General features: G+C 44.6%; 1 pseudogene; it reads right to left on the reverse strand.

Annotated features, from left to right (window-relative positions):
- Nucleotides 1-5,164: 5,164 nt before the first annotated feature.
- On the reverse strand, nucleotides 5,165-6,509 carry LOC132224281 (nuclear prelamin A recognition factor-like; annotated as a pseudogene).
- Between the last annotated feature and the right edge of the window lie 6,165 nt (nucleotides 6,510-12,674).

Here is a 12,674-nt window from a genome sequence, read left to right on the forward strand (position 1 = left end):
TCTGGCCGGATCCACCTTCCGTCTTCCGTCTTCGCGGCCCCAGCCAGAGTCGCCTTCCGTCTTCCATCTTCGCTGCTCCAGCTCACCTTCAGTCTTTGTTCCGCCTCTTGGAGCCTACGTATACAAATTAACCACCATCTTTGTTGGCGGTTAATTTGCATATCCTCCTGATTAGCCAATGGGAGGTGTAGCAAAGGTACGGTCAATTACCCTGTTTGTCTATTATTAGATAGGATATGCAAAACCCATGGACACAGTGCAGGGGAGAGATTGGGGAGGAGGGGATCATTGGGGGGGAAAAATGGGGGCACATTTGTAATATTTTCAACAATAAAGATAAAAAAATTAGAAATTTAAGTCAGTGCACTATAAGTTTAAAAAAAATCAAAATATACATGTAACCTATTATAAAATGACTGTTCACCTGCTGTAAGATTTCATATTTATGTATATATTTATATACATTTAGATAAGTCTCATAAACCAAGGGCCACATCTGACCAATAGTATTGTATGGTTGTTCGTTTTATTATTATTATGTTTTAACTAGAAGCCCGTTGCATGAAGATTCATGCAATAGGCCTTCCTGCCCCTGGCTGCTGGCACCAGTTTTCCTCAGGCACCTGGGACCCAGGCCTTTGGTCCGGCTGCAGCGGAGAAGCCAAGCCTCTTCAGTCTTCAGTCTTCAGTCTTCACTCCAGCCGGAGCCTTCAGCCTTCACTCCATGCCTGTTTATGCAAATTAACCACCATTTTGTTGGGTTAATTTGCATAGTTGCTCTGATTGGCTGGTGGGCATAGCAGAGTGACACCAATTTGCATGTTTCTGTTTTATTAGTGTAGACTATAAACAATTATCTCAGTTATCCTTCAAAAATCACAAAAAATAGAGAAACCAAGATGGCAGCATAGGTTAATGCCGGAGATTGCTGCCTCGAACAACCAATCAAAAATACAGCTAAAAGACAGAACGGATATCATCCAGAACCACAGGAAGGCTGGCTGAGTGGAAATTCTACAACTAGGAGGAAAGAGAATATCATACCCAGACTCAGAGGAGGCGCAGTGCTGAAGTGAAATACTCAGGTGCAGAGTGCACGTGGAGCGGGCTGGCAGCGGAGGGCGCGGTTGTTGTTTTCAATCGGGAGGGAGTCTCAGACTCTGAGCTCCAGATCCAGGCAAGTCTCTAGGGACCCAGACTCAAACGGGAGAAGCGGGACTGTCTGGCTTCGGTCGGAACTCGAAGGCAGCTTTCTCTCCGAGGTTTGCAGCGGTTGCTGAGACTCTGTGAGGCAGAGCCCCTAGGGACAGAACTGAGAGCAGCCATAACTGCTCGCTCCGCCCGCCCTGTAGATCACCGGGGACCCGCCCTGCCCAAGCCCTGCGCAGAGCCATTTGCCAGATAGCCTCAGGCAAACACTAGATTAGCACTGCCCTAGAGATCCAGCACAGAAGCTCTCCCACTGCAGACCAAGCTGACTCTCATAGCCAGTTATCCTGGAGGTCAAATCACCCCTGGTATTGCCAACAACAATCAAGGCTTAACAACAAGACTGCGCACAAAGACCACTAGGGGGTGCACCAAGAAAAGATAAAAAAAATGCAGAGACAAAGAAACAAGACACAAATGTCAGAAATGGAAGATATAGAGCTCAAAACCACACTTTTAAGGTCTCTCAAGAACTGTCTAGAAGCTGCCAATAAACTTAGTAAGGCCCTCAAAAAGACTGGTGAGACCGCCAATAAATGTAGTGAGATCCTCAAGAAATCTAATGAGACCCTCGATGTTGTGATAAAGAACCAACTAGAAATTAAGCATACACTGACTGAAATAAAGAATATTATACAGACGTCCAACAGCAGACCAGAGGAGTGCAAGAATCAAGTCAAAGATTCTAAATGCGAAGAAGCAAAAAACACCCAACCGGAAAAGCAAAATGAAAAAAGAATCTGAAAATACGAAGATAGTGTAAGGAGCCTCTGGGACAGCTTCAAGCGTACCAACATCATAATTATAGGGATGCCAGAAGATGAGAGAGAGCAAGATATTGAAAACCTATTTGAAGAAATAATGACAGAAAAATTCCCCCACCTGGTGAAAGAAATAGACTTACAGGTCCAGGAAGCGCAGAGAACCCCAAACAAAAGGAATCCAAAGAGGACCACACCAAGACACATCATAATTAAAATGCCAAGAGCAAAAGACAAAGAGAGAATCTTAAAAGCAGCAAGAGAAAGAAACTCAGTTACCTACAAGGGAATACCCATACGACTGTCAGCTGATTTCTCAACAGAAACTTTGCAGGCCAGAAGGGAATGGCAAGAAATATTCAAAGTGATGAATGCCAAGAACCTACAACCAAGATTACTTTATCCAGCAAAGCTATCATTCAGAACTGAAGGTCAGATAAAGAGCTTCACAGATAAGGAAAAGCTAAAAGAGTTCATCACCACCAAACCAGTATTATATGAAATGCTGAAAGGTATCCTTTAAGAAGAGGAAGAAGAAGAAAAAGGTACAGATACAAATTATGAACAACAAACATGCATCTATCAACAAGTGAATCTAAGAATCAAGTGAACAAATAATCTGGTGATCATAATAGAATCAGGGACATAGAGAGGGAATGGACTGGCTATTCTTGGGGGGGAAAGGGTGTGGGAGATGCGGGAAGAGACTGGACAAAAATCGTAAACCTATGGATGAGGACAGTGGGTGGGGAGTGAGGGCGGAGGGTGGGGCGGGAACTGGGAGGAGGGGAGTTATGGAGGAAAAAAGAGGAACAAATGTAATAATCTGAACAATAAAGATTTAATTTAAAAAAATCACAAAAAATAAATATGGAACTCCAAAATATCTATTTTTAATTATATTAATATTCACATACTGAAATTTGTTCATTTATGGTTCCCTATGTATGAACATGTCACTAGAAACCCATTATGTAGCAGTCAGAATCCAAGACCACATTCCATCAAGATTGTGCTGAGCAATTATTCCCATTATTGTGTTTCTATTTCTCTCTCTCTCTCCCTCTCCCTTCCTCTCTAAAATCAATAAAAATATATTTAAAAAAAAGGATTTTTCCCCCTCAGAAGCCACCATGAGTACAGATTTCTTTGTTCATGCTCAAAAGAATAAAGTAAATATCCATCTACATAACTGATCTATCACCTTTGTGTCACAATTATCTGTTCTTCAACTACCATTCACATAAGCCACCTACTTACATGCATGCATTCTGGAATATGTAACAATTTAGAAATAGTCCACCTCTGAAATATCAAACTCCAGTATCTCATTTTCTGAACTTTAATTCCTTGCCAATCCAGGTCAATTTAATATACTCAAAATATTTATTGAACTCCTTCTATGTAAAAGGTGTTGTATAAGACACTGGAGGTAGATTGAATAACAACTACAACTGTAATAAGTGCTATGTAAAACAATTGCGGGATATATCCAAATTAGGAAGGTTACAGGATGAGTCCTGTTTAGGACACATCCCAATAACTCGAATCTATTCCCCTTTATTGTCCCCAAACCATTTCCTTAGATAAGTGTTTTACCTATACTTGCCTAGTTATTGCACCAATATCCTCCCTAACTTGGTTTTCTGACTTAAGCTATCTCACTTCACATAATTCTAAAGTAATACTTTATAAAACTATAACATGATTATGCCATGTTCATGCTTAAAATTCAACAAATGGCTGCCCAGAACTTCCAAATTAAAGTTGATTACTTAAATTTAACATGTAAGCCACTCCATATTCTGACTAATGTCTATTTCTATGGTCAAATCCTCTGCCTCACTCCAAATGTACCCTCTCTTCTCAGTATATTGAACATAAGTTTCAGAATGCATATTGAATGCATGATACCACCATGCTTTTGTACATGTTCATTTTCCTGTTTATGGTGACCTTCATGCCTCCTTTATGTACCTTTTATAAGTTACTAGAGGCCTAGTGCACGAAATTCATGCACTGTGGGAGGGTCCCTCAGCTGGGCCTGCATCCTCTCACAGTCCAGGACCCCACAGGGGATGTCCACTTGCCGGCTTAGGCTCATTCCTCATGGGCCTAAGCTGTCAGTTGGAAATCCCTCTTGCAGTCCGGGACCTCTCACTCCTTACCACCTGCCTGCTCACTGCTCCTTACCACTCAACTCACTGCTGAGCTCACCAGCCATGAGCCCTATATTTCTGTAGAGTTGTCTGTGAGCCAATTGCTCTCTTCCTTCTCACTTAGGGCGAGCAGTATGTGTGGGCAGAGTGCACTGTCGTGGAACACAGAGGGCTGCCCAGAGCTGAGGGGAGTGGCTGGGCCAATGGGGTGAGAAATGGACACACAGAATGCTATCTAACTCAATTGTGGGGTGGGCTGGCCAGCCTTCATCTGCCTGACCCTACCCAGGGAGGGACAGAGCAGGGTGTCCACTTCTCCATTCTCCATCCTTCCATCTGTGACACCTGTCACCCTTGCCAGGCCTCCCCCAAAGTGAGTTCAGCTCAATACCTGAATGTAAAAGGACACGGGGGGGGGGAGGAGGGAACCTCCATTCCAGTGCCCCCTCACCCCAACAACAGGAGCTGGTCTACAGGACCTGATCTCAGGATGGTGGCCACAGCTGCAGAACATAGATCTGTTTCAAGTTGGGAATGTAGAGTTTCATATGAGCCCCTTTTCCAAAAGGTGGCAGTTTATTCACATTGTGGCAAAGACACCTTCAAGAGTAACATAAGTGGATAAAGTCAGGGCCAAACTGGGCCATTTCCTCATCCAATCTCTCTGAGGTGCGTGGACAGAACCAAGTCTCAGCTCTTCCCAGGACACTTCCGGAGTTTTTTTTAAGTCTAAAGGACAGTAGTCTGTCTCCATTCTCGTTCTTTGGGATTTTTTCATCATCGGATAAAAGGATACGTACATTGGGGCAATCCTCTTGAGATACAATATTCCAGCTGCACTCATGTGATGATTACAGCATCCCTCAGAGGGAGGGAGCTGACAGGTGGGGAGCAGAGAATTCTGAAAACCAAAGAGATGACAGAGATGCTAAGCCTTTACTTCATGTGTCTGACACCCCTCTTCAGGCGGCCTACAGGCCAGGTGTCTGCTGGACCTTTACCACTTGATGTCCTGGGAGGCTGCACTGGGCCCTGCTAGGCGGTGTGCAGGGCTGCCTGGGCCCGGGGGGAATCACCTACCCTCCCTCTCCAGCCACTCCTGGTACAGCTCCTGCACATGGACACTGGTCTCCAGGGGTCACACCAGGATGGCAGCGTAGATGCCTTCCATCTGCTGCAGCAGTGCCCTGTATGCACACCCATCATCCACCTGGGCCTGGACTCTGCCACTTAGGTATGCCCGGTGCAGGCCAGGACCTCCACAAAGTGGCAGGGGAACTTGCCCCTCTGCAGCTTCAGAACCACTTCTGGATGTTCCGAAAGCCATAAGCAGCCTCAAATCATAGCAGAATCTCTCCGTCTCTTTCAAGGGTGACCCCCTGGAAGTCTTTGTTCCTCGGGGTGTGGTAGGTGAGCACTCCCACGTCCTTGTTGAACAGCTCCTCGGCCATGTGCCTGAAGATGTGTGCCAGGTACCCGTCAGAGCTGGCACCCTCATGGAGCCTCACCTCCTTCTCCTTCATGTCTCCAAACAGCGTGTCCACAGCGGCGTCATTCGAGGCAAGGTCACTTTGCTCCATTATCTGGGCAATTTCACCCGAGGTTCACACGCAGTCAGCACCCTGGGAACTGTGTGAAGCTGTGGGAACATCTTCTCAAAGGGCCTCCAGTTTCTTGTCATAACCCGGGGCCATGATGACATGGAAAATCTTGTCTGGGGACAGGTTCTGCTGTCTGATGAAGTAATCCTTACCAGAGAGCCCATGATCTGCTGGGGAGACTTGGCCATGCAGAGGTGAGGGTGATGGGGTGACCCAGAACACGCTCTGCATATCGGTCCCAGCTGGGGCAGGCAGCGGTCAGCAGGGTATCGGGGCTCTTCCTCACGGTGCTGGCAGTACTAACACACAATTTCCTTCTGACTCTCCAGAATGCTGAAGTCCGCAGCTATCTTCATGTTAAAGACAGGGCTCCCCAAAGCTGTTGAGAAAGCCACAGAGCCTTCTGGATGCATCAGTGACACTGAGGCTGAATTTAGCAGCAAAATAAGGCAGGGACTAAGGACATACGGACACTGTCAGCACTTTGTGCTGTGAGAAATCACATTTCTTATTAAGGTTCAGAACACGGAAGAAGTCCTTGGTGTTCTGCTGAGAAACTTGGACTCCTTCCTCTGCGGTCACACAACTGTCACACGCCAGGCAGTCACTCAGAAATATCTTGGTATTGGCCAACTTATGGAATTCTCCCTTCTCTCCGTTTTCCTGAGCCGGACTCTGGACATTGACTGCAGCATTCACTTGGTCATCGGTTTCTGTTTTTTTACTACATTCCTTCCGTGTGCAGTGATCACACTTCATCTGGAGTGGGGAGGGCGGGGGCCAGCTGGAATGACCTGGAGGAAGCACAGGGAGAGCAGTCAGTCACTGCTGGTCACCCCTGGTGATGCTGGCACTATCCTTTCTTCCTTATGGAGCATCTAGAGAGGGGAAGCGGCCACAGTGCCCGAGGCCAAGTTCCAGGAGGCCTGCAGCACTGTCGGGATCTTGCTGGAGACACTGGTCCGCTGGTACCTGGTCTGTCCTCTGGAGATTGAACCTACAGGACTACTAAGGAAGCTAGTCCCCAGTTCCGCCCCACCTCCACCACTGATTGATTGGAGTCTGAGGGCCAGGAGGAGGAACCAAGAGGCCTGCCTTCCAGCTGCTTACCAGTCCCTGAGCCACTCACTCTGGTTCCCTGTTAACCATCCCCTGATCAATGGGAGCCTGTGGGCCAGGGGAGGGACCAAGCGGTCTGCCTTCTGCCCGCTCACCAGTTGCTGCTGTCAGGGATTCATTGGAGCCTGAGGGACCCCAGTTCCCCCGTTAGCCATCCCCTGATCAATGGAGCCTGAGGGCTGGGGATGGCCTGGTCATCCGTTTGGTCATCACGGATGCTGGGTTTTTATATATTAGGACTAGAGGCCTGGTGCACAAAAATTTGTGCACTCGGGGTGCAGGGGGGGTCCCTCAGCACAGCCTGTGCCCTCTCCCAGTCTGGGACCCCTCGGGAGATAATGACCTGCTGGCTTAGGCCTGCTCCCGGGTGGCAGAGGGCAGGCCCAATCCCTAGGTGCAGCCCCTGGTCGGGATCAGAGCAGGGCTGATTGGGGAGTTGGGGCGCCGCCCCCTGTCATGCACAGAGCAGGGCAGATTGGGAGGTTGCGATGCCACCCTCAGTCACGCTCAGGGTAGGGCCGATTGGGGGGTTGGGGCACTGCCCCATCAGACTCAAGGTAGGGTTGATGGATGGGGAGGTTGCGGTGCTACCCCCTGTCACTCACAGAGCAGGGCCCATCAGGGGGGTAGGGGCGCTGCCCCCTGTTACGCAAAGAGCAGGGCCCATCAGGGGGGTTGGGGCTCTGTACCCTGTCACGCACAGAGCAGGGTCAATCAAGGGGTTGGGGAGCTCCCCCCTGTCATGCCCAGAGCAGGGCCAATCAGGGGGTTGAGGAGCTCCCCCCTGTCACTCACAGAGTAGGGCCGATAGGGGAGTTGGGGCACTGACCCCTGTCACACTCAGGGCAGGGCGGATCAGGGGGTTGGGGCGCCGCCCTCTATCACCCACAGAGCAGGGCCAATCAGAGGGTTGGGGCGCCGCCACTGTCACACTCAGGGCAGGGCCGATGGGGAGGTTATGGCTCTACCCCATCACACACAGAGCAGGGCCCGTGGGGGAGGGGGGGTTGGGGCGCTGCCCTCTATCACCCACAGAGCAGGTCTGAATCAGGTGTTTGGGGCGCAGCCACTCTCACACTCAAGGCAGGGCCGATGGGGAGGTTATGGCTTTACCCTGTCACACACAGAGCAGGGCCAATCAGGGGGTTGAGGTGCCACACCCTGTCACACACAGAGGTGCAGGGCGATCAGGGGGGTGGGGAGCTCCCCCCTATCAGGCACAGAGCAGGGCTGATCAGGGTGTTGGGGCGCCTTCCCCTGTCACGAACAGAGCAGGGCTCCCCTGTCACGAACAGAGCAGGGCAGATAGGGAGGTTGTGGCCCCGCCCCCTGTCACACACAGAGCTGCAGGGTGATCAGGGGGTTTGGGCACTGCCCCCTGTCATGCTGATCCCGGTGCCGGGAGGCCTCTCAGCTCTTCTGATCCTGGTGCTGGGTGGCATATTACCCTTTTACTATATAGGATAGAGGCCTGGTGCATGGGTGGGGCTGGCTGGCTTGCCCTGAAGGGTGTCCTGGATCAGGGTGGGGGTCCCCACTGGGGTGCCTGGCCAGCCTGGGTGAGGGGATGATGGCTGTTTGCAGCTCATCACACACCCTTCAGGGTGGAGGTCCCCACTGGGGTGCCTGGCCAGTCTGGTTGAGGGGCTGAAGGCTGTTTTCAGGCTGACTAAAGCTCCCAACTGCTCCTTTTTTTCTTTTTTATCTTTTTTTATTCTGGGCCAGCTTTAGCTCTGGCTCCAGCTTTGAGGCTTCTGCTGCTGAAAGAAGGTATCTGGCTTGTTTCGGCTCTATAATCGAAACACTGTATAACTCCAGCTCTGAGATCCCGGGCTCGCTGAAAGCAGGTTTCTGGGGTTTTGTTTAGTTTCTATATTTGTTACAATGTTTCTTAAACTGCAGGCTCAGAGGCCGGCAAAGCAGGCGGGGAACGTTGGTTTCCTCCATCACTGAAGCAAGCAAGACTCATGTTAGTTTCAAGCTGCCTGGCTGCTGGCCGCCATCTTGGCTGGCAGTTAATTTGCATATCTTGCTGATTAGCCAATGGGAAGGGTAGCGGTCATACGCCAATTACCATGTTTCTCTTTTATTAGATAGGATTTTTATTTCAATATCATTGACATGTAAAATTGTATGTATTAAAGTGTACAACTTGATGTTTTGATATATGTATGCAATTTTAAATCACCATGATACATTTAATTATAATATCTATCATCTCTACATAGTTTCCCATTGTGTGTGTGTGTGTATGTGTGTGTGTGTGTGTGCATGTGTGTGGTGAGGAAAGTTAAGATCTATCCTCTTAGCAAAATTCAGGTACAGGTTTTCCCCATTATTTGAAATAGAATGTTTCTATGAAGCCTTTCATAAGCTGGATGCTTTATTTGCTTTCCTTCTATTTTTGTAAAAGTTAAAATTCTTTCAGGTTTCTTTTGTTAGTGAAAACAGGTACTCATGTAGGCTTTTTGTAAAGGTAAAGTGGCATAATGCAAACTTTCAAACAGCAGAGAATACCTGTTTATAACAGTATCATTAACTACTGTCACTATTAAATAGATTAGAATACTAGAACTTATTCATCAGGCATAACTGAAACTTTGTAGACTTAAATCATCTAATTTCTCCTTTCCTTCACCCATGGCAACCACAATGATATTCTCTGTTTCTATGAGTTAGACTATTTCACATCATACATATGTGGCATATTATGTAGTATTTGTCTTTCTTTGTCTTTTGTTTATTCCAATTAACATAACACCTTCCAGTTTCATTTATGTTGTTCCAAGTAAAATTTCCATCTTTTTTAAGGTTAAATAATATTCCATTGTGTGTGTATCATGACTATTGTGAATGAAGCTGTAATTAACTCCCATCTGGTCTTTTTATTTGCTTTTTTTCAGATTTATTGGAGCATAATTGACAATTTAAAAATGTATATATTTTAAGTGTACAACCCAATGACCTGATGATATATATTGTAAAATAGTCACCTCTATCTGTACTTTAAAGTCCATCACAAGGATCACAGTCTCTAAGAAGCCTTCCTGATCATGTCCCCCAGTCTGATATATATGCCCATTCTGGTTCCTTATTGCACCAGAGAATATCTCCACTTATTCCATAGGATTTGTAAACAAATATGACACTTACTCTATTTTGGACTTTTTGATATTTGTGTCCACTTATCTAAGTGGTGAACTTATATAGGAATGCAACTTTGTTTTACTTGATATTGAAACTTCACGCGCTTATATAGAGTAGGTGCTTAAGAAATGTTCATGGGAGGAAAATAAAATGGTTAACCATTCAAAAAAAGAAAAATTAGAAATGCTCGTAGAATGCAGAGAGATAGAGATGGAAGTGAAAGAGACTAAGAAAGGGAGGGAGGGTGAGAGAGACAGAGCTGAAAAGTGGGAATAATGGAGATAAAAGCATGAAGGAATAATGGAGATAGGCTCAAAGACAGAAAGGAAAGCAGATAAAAGGGAGGAAGGAAGGAAGGAAGGAAGGAAGGAAGGAAGGAAGGAAGGAAGGAAGGAAGGAAGGAAGGAAGGAATTTCTAAGAAAACATCTATGGCTTTTACACTGATTAAAAATAATAAAACATAGAGTTTGGGGAGTATATTGGGGAATTCTAATGGAATACTATTCTGCTGTAAAAAAGAAAGAACTCTTACCATTCGCAACAGCATGGATGGACATGGAGAGCATTATGTTAAGTGAAATAAGCCAGTCGAAGAAAGATAAATATCATGTGATCTCACTCATTTGTAGAATATAATAAACAACATAAACTGATGAACATGAATAGATCTAAAGACAGAGAAGCATCAAACAGACTGTTAAACTTCAGAGGGAAGGCAGAGGAGGGGGGTGATGTAAGAGATCAACCAAAGGACTTGTATGCATGCATATAAGCATGACCAATGGACACAGACACTAGGGGAGTGAGAGTATGTGTGGGGGGTGGGGGTGGCCGAGGAGAGGTCAATGAGGAAAAAAGGAGACATATGTAATACTATATGTAATACTTTAAACAATAAAGAACTTTTTAAAAAGCCCTTAAGAAGAAAAATTAAAATTTCTACACCTGAAACATATAAAATGTTATTAACAAAATCAAGTCAATAAAAATTACAAAAAAATATCACCTCCAAATACGGTAGTGCTGACAAGATTAGATAAGTGATTCTAGAAATCAAACACTAGTCTGGAGTTAAGAATATGACTACAGGCTCCAAATGAGTCAGAGTACGTGAAAAATACTAAAGCACGTCCTGATTGTTTTGACAGAGCAAACAAGAAAATTGTGTTATTGTAGGCAAAATGGTGCCTAGGTGCTTAATTATGGTACACTGTAACTCAGGTTTAGGACAATAAAATTATTTCTAGACTATGATCCCTGGGGAACTGAGTTAACTGAGGTACTCCTTAACTAGGTCTAATTTGATTCTGAACTCAGACAAGGTTAAACACACAGGATACAATCATTTTAATTATTGCCAGATGCTATGAAAATAAAATCACATTGCTTTCTTAATTTACACTTAGTCCATTATGAGTTACCATATAAAATAAAGAATTCCAGTTGAATTTGAACTTCCAGTAACAACAAATAATTTTTAAAATGTCATTACTTGATCAGTCATCACTTAGGTGAATGAAACTGTAAGGAATCCTTGCAGTGGAGCATGACCATTGCTCATAACTGCTTGGTCATTGTAATGATTTATTCTTTTAGCTGTGTACTAAAGTTTCTGCAGTTTAAAAGACTTTATTTTATTTTCAGTGAAATTAGAACAAACTTTTAAAAAACAGAGTATTATCCTTTTCATGTTGTGGGTAACGAGTAATTTAATGCAAAAGGCTCTGCCATTTTACATTTTCCAGAGCTTTCATTCATTCTTAGTTAGTAATTAAAAATGACTTATAAATAAACACTTGGGACAATTTCCTAAATGTTCTATATTTACTTATAAGGCTGGTACTTCCATCACTCGGTCACTTAAGTGGTTTTGAAAGATTGTATAGAGGTTCATTTTACAATGTATTTGAAGTTTGTAATCCTGCTTAAATACACAAAAATTGGAGGGATTAACAAACTGCTGCTTGGAGGCCAAGAGAAAACAGAGCTAAGAGCAATCAAGACAGAGCCTATCAGAAACATGAGATCAATTGGTCAAAAAGTGGAAGACTGTCAACAAAAATAACATGTTATGGACCCTCAAGGCTTTCTGTTTATGCTAGAAGAAGCCTAAAATAATTTGTGGTTTTTGATGCTTGATTTAGTTTTCCACAAGCCTAATTAGCAACAGATTAAGTTTGCTGCCACTATAGTTTATTGCTGAGACTGAAAAATACTTGCTGTTTATTTGTCTCTGCTATAGAAAGACTGGAGGCAATGATGTAATTACCTTTTAATACATTTAATAATATTAAAAACAACATAGTGATAGTAATACTCATATACAGAAATTTGTGAAGTATTTTAATACATTTTTAGAAAGTCAATTTTCTAATAAAAAATTCCCTGTTACAACTAAGCCATCTCATGTTCTATCCAGGTGTGTCCTCTTGATTTTTTATAAAATGAAATTTTAAACATTCCCTGTTTCAAAATGGGGTTCCTTTGCTTTAGCAAGACTGAATATAACAACTTCTTTGGATTTGCCATCGAGTGTCAGTAATCCTTTTTATATGAACAATATATGAGAATGTTTAATTCAAGGATCTCAGTAAGTGAATTGGGAGACTCCCTTCTTGCCAACTCATTTTTTTTTATGTTTCATTTTTTTCCAACACCAGAAAGGACTCTAATACCA

The sequence above is a fragment of the Myotis daubentonii genome, chromosome X (genome assembly GCF_963259705.1).
Source record: "Myotis daubentonii chromosome X, mMyoDau2.1, whole genome shotgun sequence".
NCBI classification, from domain to species: Eukaryota; Metazoa; Chordata; class Mammalia; order Chiroptera; family Vespertilionidae; genus Myotis; species Myotis daubentonii.